We start from the raw sequence: 7697 nt of genomic DNA, 5'->3' as shown, positions 1-7697 counted from the left end.
CACACCCGCACACAAACTCCTAACACACGTGTGGGAGGGCTGCAGCCCTTTATTGGTCCCCTCTGTTTAACCGGTGAACTTACTGTAGGACGTGTTGCTAACTGGCCTGACAGACTGAATAAAAGACAAATAAAGACAGAGCTTCTGGGTGGCAGAGCAGCAAATAATAATATAAAAAAAAGCCCCTCACACAGACACCCTTCTGCCCACTTGTCTTGCCTGCTTTGTGGTTTTGTTAAACAAAGCAAAAAGTGCTGGAAATATAGGGTCCAATTTCAATTTTCTTTTTATCTGTGACGATTCTTAAAAGTTTTGCTTTTACTTTACACCTGTGTTCTACTTTGCTGGTCACGTAAAATCCAGTTGAAATACACCGTTGATTGCGTTTGTATTGTGATAAAGTATGTAAAATATCGTCTAATTGTTAAAATGTGATTAACATAGTTGGTGAAAATATTAATGATTAAAGACGGTGCTTTGTTAGATTGAGAGGTTGAAATATGTGGCTGTTAAATTTTTATTAAACCAAATTTTCTAATTGTCTCCCAAGATCAAATCGTGCTATTTTCAATTTATTGTTTTGATGTGGGGCTTTGACCAACGTTTGTCCAACTTTGAATCTTTTTTTATTCGTTCCTTTAACTGCATTTAAAAAATTGATCATTAATGCAGTTCATTAATTGCAATGTCTTCTATAAATCCTGCAATGTTTTGGAATGACATTTATGTTTGAAACAAGTCAACGTTTATGTCTTATAAATAGTATTACATAATCATAAACATGTTACCTTATTATCTTGTGAAGATGCAACCAAAACTAAATTACTCCACTCCACCTTCACTATTAAATCCAACAGTTTGAAATAGCTTTATGTCACTTGGTCTTTGCTGGTTAGCATAGAGGTATAATTAGCATTTAGCTTAAAGTTCGCCATGTAGCTACAAACGCTCACATTTTGTTTTATATTTGAATTCTAAGTTCAGTAAGAGTTTAATCTCATGAAACAAATGCTTTAACATTTTTATCGAAAGCTCTTTCCTACTTCAGCTGATTACATTCCTTCCTTACAGAAGTCTGTTTCGTGCGGAGGCAATAAAAGATGGCGGCCGAACTGTGTCAGCCATTCACAGATGACATGAATGAGCTGTTAAGTTTGGAGCCAACAGTCAAGGAGTATTATAACAACTACTAAGGAGTATTCTGTTTTATATTAAGGGAGACAGGGAGCCCTGGTAATCACCCTGTCTTTTTCCTCTCCTCTGCACCATCACAAAGAGCAACAGCTCCATATTAGGATTACCACTGAGCTGACTCTTAAAAGGGGTTGTTTACTGCCAAACGCACCAGAACAACTGCTTTCAGTAGTCGGGACAAGCCTCGGAGGGGACAAGACATAGCTTGTGTTTTGCTGTATTTGATTTCTAACACTATGAGACGTGTCCAAAAGCATTCCCGGCTGTTTGTTGGTCCTCTGCCAGAGATGGGCGAGACAACTGGTGACTACTCTTTCACATTGAGCTTTGACCAGAATATGCATTAAGTGGAAAACATTCCATAAACCAATATTAGTACTGTTTTAGTTTGGCCAATGTGTTTTGACACCTACGTGTAGGTTTAAGAATTGATTTTAATGCATTTTTTTTCCCCCCTTACCAGAATTTGCAGTGTTATAAAACAACCTGGGAGGTTGAAAATCTGTCCAGAAGCCATCGTGAATCATCGTAATTGAAGAGTGGTTAACAGTCATGTCATGTAAACATAAAAGCAACCTTCTAATTAGGATGAAGCTGCACTTCCTTCGTGCTTAGACGACTGGAATTCCCCTGATATAAAAATATACTTTATTGTTTTGTGTACAGCTGTATGCTATATTCTAATGCGATCAAATGACCACAAATTCAATATGCTTGTGTATGAGGAGCAACTGAGATCTGCAGTAAATGATTCAGACTATTTTATTTTAGTTCAAGCCTTTAATGTATGTTTAACGCTAGTGAAGAAATAACATCCGACACAGAGCGCTCAAAATACAAAATGAAAAGTTAAAATTATTTTCAAACCAAAGCTAGTTTAGTTTTCATGTGTCTTTGTGTTGTTTTGATGAAAACATATTTCAAATGCTTTCCCTGGCGAATTTATGGACACAGAAACATTGCTATGAATTTTTAGATTTCAGCAATCTTGCATAAAACCAGTGAGTCTTTTGACTTCACTTACAAAGAAACATCCACAGAGCACTTTGTTACATAAATGCACTTTTTAAAATTTCTTTCTTCCCGTCTTTTCTGTCTCCGACCGATTTGTTTTCTTGTCTTTATGTATCGATGCCCCATCCCCGCTATCCTCTATAAAAAGATGAAAGGATAAACGAAAACAGTTCCTACACAAACGCAGCACAGATGCAGCACTTTATACTAATAGGATGTACTTTGTTTTTTCCTACTGCAAACTCAAATTGTTATTCTTCAAAGTCCTTTTCCCAGAAGCTCTAGCAGTGTAGAGCACTTACTCAGACACACTCGGATGGTAATTGATCACTTTAAAGACAACGAGCATTTATCTCTCTTGAGTTTTGGGGAATACCATCATCCTCTCTTCTGCAGTCTTCGTTTCTCTGTTGTCATTAATGTAAATTTTGAAGTGCTAAATCTAAATCTCACTCTGTCTTCATCTTTCAGTCTCGGACCGCTCCCCTCCCACCAGAGATTTATGTTTTTCTATTATTTCTGGTTCTAATATTTATTTTCTTCCTCTCACTCCCTTTTACTCCCCTCCTGTTTTTTGCCCAAAGCCAAAAAAAAAAAAAAAAGATACAATGGAGGTAAAATGAAGAACCAGAATCTACAGTGCTTTGCTTTTTGTATTTTGTCACTTTATAACCAAAAACTTTGTATTTTATGGAGATTATGTTAATTTCGCTAAAACAAACTTACGCAATATGACCACGCGGAAAGATAACGCTTCTTTAACAAATGAAAATCTGAAATACTTTTGCAACAGTTGTTAAAGGAATTACAGCTGAAAGTGTCTCTCAACCACATTTCTGCATCTAGAGAATATTCAGACACATTTTTTATTTATTAATTTTTTTACAAAGTACATCTCGCTCAGCCCGACTTCATTGATACTTGAATAAAATCACGATTTTCTCAAATACATCTTTCTTCCTAGATTATCCACCCATTACGCTCTATTCATCATCCACAACACAGCTTTCCTGCTAAAGAACATTAACCCACATCATCATACTGCCACCAACATGTTTCATTATGGGGTGGAATTTTGGAAGAGACTGAAAGAAAGTTTTGGTCTCATCGTTTTCTTCAACCATGTATGTTACACAGCAAAGGGAATTTGTTTTGTTGTTTCTTGTGAGCAGACTGACTTTATTGGCTGGTTTCATTTAGAGATGTTGGCATGTAAATAATTTTGAGAACCATGAAACATTTTCCTTCGACTTCACAATCATGGACTTGCGTAATGAGAAATAGTTAGTGGGAAAGGTAACAGATCATAGGGGCAACGTAACGCCGGTGCAGTTCTGAATGCTGGCTGAAAACTGGTGCGGGGGAAACAGAGTGCATGCTTGTATCTGTTGGATCGCTCCCGCCTCAAATAATAAACCCGCCGTCTGCGGAAAGTTGTTTCTCCGGATGTCACGGCGGATTAAAAAAAGTAGCGTGTCTTGACAAAGAAGTGCGCAGCCTTGAGGAGCCCTGAGGAATGAAGCCGACAAAGGAAGAGAAGTACAAAGAGGCATTAGCAACGTCTCCCTGCGGCTTAATGTGCAGACATGAAAGGCGAAGAAATTTATTTTGGCTTTGTTGCACCTTCCCATCACTGCAACAACCATGAATAGTTATCCTTTCACCAAACAGTTTCAAAGAAATTGCCTAACTATTCTTGTGGTGGGTGCAGCAGTGCTTTCAAAGACTCGATCCTCACTACGTGTGTGAGAGTCATTTGTAACCTCGCTTCAAGTTACGGCTTTTGAATCATTGAGATTGATGTCACAAACCTCTTGAAGCAACAATGATCATGCTTTAGTTATAAAGTATTTGAAAATGTGCAGCAGCACAGCGTTAGTTTCAAATGTTTTCACTGTCAGTTTGCAGAGTGACCGCAATCGGCCACCCGAAGCCAACCGCGCACTCTTCATCTTCCTTTTTAATGCTGAAGCTGTGTTCCCAGCTGCCTTTTGAATATTTCTTTAGAAATAACTCTTGAATCTCAGGAACCCTGCAGGGCCCAGAAAATATATCATTGCTGGTTTTTTCTGGCCTTTCTTTCCAGTAGATCAGACAGGAAATGGGTAGAGGGAGAAAGAGGAAGACAAATGCAGCAAAGGTCCCAGAGTCTGGAATCGAACCCTGAACTTTTTTTTCTCGGACTAAAAGCCTCTGTAAAAAAAAAAAAAAAGTAATAATAAAAAAGCATGAGAGTCCATCTCACATACAAAGAATAACTCAGCCAAATAGGTTTTGGGCCATTGTGGCATTAATATGCTTTAATCTAAACCGTTCCATTATAGACCTGGCTGTGTGTTTAGTGTAAGAAAGAGGAATTATTTTTGCTTTAGTTTCTAATTGACAGCATATTCAGCTGCTAAATATTTCTTTGAGTTACAAATAAATCAAAACAAACCAGATTTTAGAGTTCTTTACAGTACGTTTAGTTTTTTTTTTTTCAGTGTGCATGTTGCATGCATACTTGGATACAATCATCATGCAGGCTGCATTCTTGGTAGTAAGTTAATCTAGGCACTGCAATTATTTTGTACTATATTTTTCAGTTCTCATAAATCAGTAAGAAAACTCTTCAAATACACTAGTGAAAGTTTCTGCCTCGGGCAAACTCTTTAAAATCAAACTTCCACAGAAGCTTCACACCTGTTCTCCCTTTGGGATGTGCATTGTAAGGTCACGAAGGCAATTCATCCAACGCCGGAAACTCTCCCTGCCAGAAAAACATCGGTTCCAGCATGTACAGTGTTTACAGGGCCAAAAGAAAAACACAAAAATGTATTACTGTAAAAGTCCTTTGCCCAAAGCGTTTGGCTGCTTCTGCAAATTCGGAGAGCCTATATTGACAGTCGTGCATAAGATATGAGAGAAAAATGTGAACTAGCCTGCCACAGCATAAAGGCCACCTACCTCACTGTACGCATGTCGAGATCTTTCAATCACAGTGTCCCAGAACTGATGAGGAAAACCAGCAGCACCACATGAATTGTGCTTTAGAGAGACTACTATTTTTTTCTTTCTTTTGCCAGTGATTTTGCATTTTAGAAAGTTTCTCAAGAAATCTCAGATTTCCTTTTTTTTTTTTTTTCTTATTTAAATGGGCAAAAATGGCATGTAACTGTTTCATGTGTTTAAGCTTTCCATATTGGAGATCAAGGAATAGACGTTACACTTTATATCCCACACTAATTAAATTCAACTTTAGCTAATTACATGTTGCCCTCTCTCTGTTCCATATTTTTTCGCTTTTTCAAATTTATAGTGTTGGTTTGTGCTGCTTTTACAGTACTTTTTTTTAAAAAAAAGCTGTGACTTAAAAAGGAACAGCTGTCCAACAGAATATGTTTCTTTTTTTCTTCATAAACAATACAAGCTCCATCCTGTTTGAGACGTTGAAAATAACTTTTATAATGCCAAGTTTCAACCCAGAACAGTTTTTCTTCTCTCTTTTTTTTTTTTGGTGCAAGTGTGGTTGGGCTAATTGTTCACTTGATGTGGACGGCTGAAAGGCAATTTGACAATTCCAGACAGTTTAATTTGCATGCTTTATTTTTGTCTAGACAAGAAAAGAAAACACACATGAGAAATATGACTTGGTAGATTAAATTTAGAATTTCAGATTTTCTCTGTTGCAGTGCGCTTGGATGAATGCAAATATGTTATGAGTACGTTTATGTCTTGCAAAAGAGGAGTAGTCTCAATTTTTCAAATTAACATCACTCCCATTCGCTGTGCAACTTTTCACAAATCCAGTGTTGGTAGCAGTTGTTGCCACACCTGCTTAATCGCTGAGGAACATCCCCATATTTGGACTCTGTCTATAACAGATTGTTTCATCTGTCAAAAATGTGGAGGGGGCTTTTGTCAACCACTATGTCAACCACAAAAAATGTGCAATTTTTTGCCCCCTCTTTTTGTGTGTGTGTGTAAAACATCTGATCAAAGCCAGGGTGGTTGCATAAAATCTAAGCAAACAGCAAAAGCAGCTGTTGCACTGATGTGTCGAACTCTATCCACAACCAATAAACAATTCACCAAAGCGCACTGACAGCAAGAAATTAAGATTAACCTGAAACCTTTAAAGAAAATAAAAGTTGTTGCACTGTTTCAACCAACCAAATATTTATTGTGGAGTGCAGTAAACTTTCATACTTATAACCAAATGAATATTTGAGAGTACCTCGATGTTTTTTATGCGAATTCCACAACTGTTACAAGTAAAATCAGCTGTGTAATATTTTGTACTATTTGCCTGCTTCAAAGTAGAACCAATACTGAACACATTCCCATCTGTACATCAGAGGCGGTCAAGCTTTGATAGTTTATTGCACATAATTTGAATACCATCAGATGCACACAAACGCAACATCGGTTTAAAAGTTTGTACGTCTCTCAGCCACTGCAACACAAGGTAAATACACCATGAGGCGACAGGGATAGTAGAATATGTTGGCTGTACATCAAAGACACTCCAGCAACAATTTCAGACTATCTTGTCGTGTCACTGTAAAAACCAAAGGAACTATAAGAAGTGTTTTATGAAGACCAACCTTTAAAGCAGTTTGTGTACATCTGTTTTAGCCTCAGGGTTGATTTAATTTGACCTTGTGGACATTCTTTTGCTTTTACAATCTTCAGAGCTGTCGTTTGTGTTTGATCACACATTACCTCTAATAGGGCTGTGTTGCGTGTTTTTCCCGCCATAAGGCAATCTCAACACAGCTTGCTGTTTATAGCATTCACTGCCAAAGCGCAAAATCTTAACTAATTTTGGTCTAGTTTCTAGAACACTTGAAATAAGACAAAACTAACTTATAAGTGACGTTTTGGCAACGTAGAGGACCTTGTTTTGAGTCAATAACGTCTTAACATGGATGAAAAATTACCAGTTTCGTTGGTGTATCATTTCACTTATAACGGCGGTTTTCAAAGTGTGAGGCGCGCCTCCCCTGGGGGGCGCCAGAGCACGTTAGGGGAGGCGCGGTGCGAGGGAAAAAATAAACCGGAAAAGCTATTTGCTTGCTGTCTACTGATGTGAGAGAAACGTCTTTTTAGAAAAAAGTTGGTACTGTGGGGTGCGCGGTGGAGCGGGATCAGTGGAAATGTTTCCCACTTTAGAGGATGTTTTGGCCAGTGACGTCAGTAACGTTACTGACGTCGGACCACTTTTTTCAGTAACGAGTAATCTAACGCGTTGCTATTTCAAATCCAGTAGTCAGACTACAGTTACTTATCAAAATCATTTTTGCGTTACTGCGTTACTATCTTCTTTTGTTATTTAATCGTATTTCCTCGTCTTGTCGAGTGACCGACGTCTCTATGCAACAGAAATGTAAACAATGGAGGGAGATGCGCATTTTGTCGGTGGAAAAACTGGAACTATTTTTGAGTTTCTGTCGACAAGTCCGATTATTATAAGCGGCTTTGGGCTTCATTTTTTTAAAGTCGCTTGA

General features: G+C 37.9%; 1 protein-coding gene across 1 annotated transcript in view; it reads left to right on the top strand.

Annotated features, from left to right (window-relative positions):
• Positions 1-7697, top strand: part of ccdc146 (coiled-coil domain containing 146) — a 102609-nt gene that overhangs the window by 7870 nt on the left and 87042 nt on the right. The gene's annotated exons all lie outside the window — the stretch shown is intronic.

The sequence above is a fragment of the Gambusia affinis genome, linkage group LG23 (assembly GCF_019740435.1).
Source record: "Gambusia affinis linkage group LG23, SWU_Gaff_1.0, whole genome shotgun sequence".
Taxonomy (NCBI): Eukaryota; Metazoa; Chordata; class Actinopteri; order Cyprinodontiformes; family Poeciliidae; genus Gambusia; species Gambusia affinis.
This window is presented reverse-complemented; position numbering and strand designations above follow the sequence as displayed.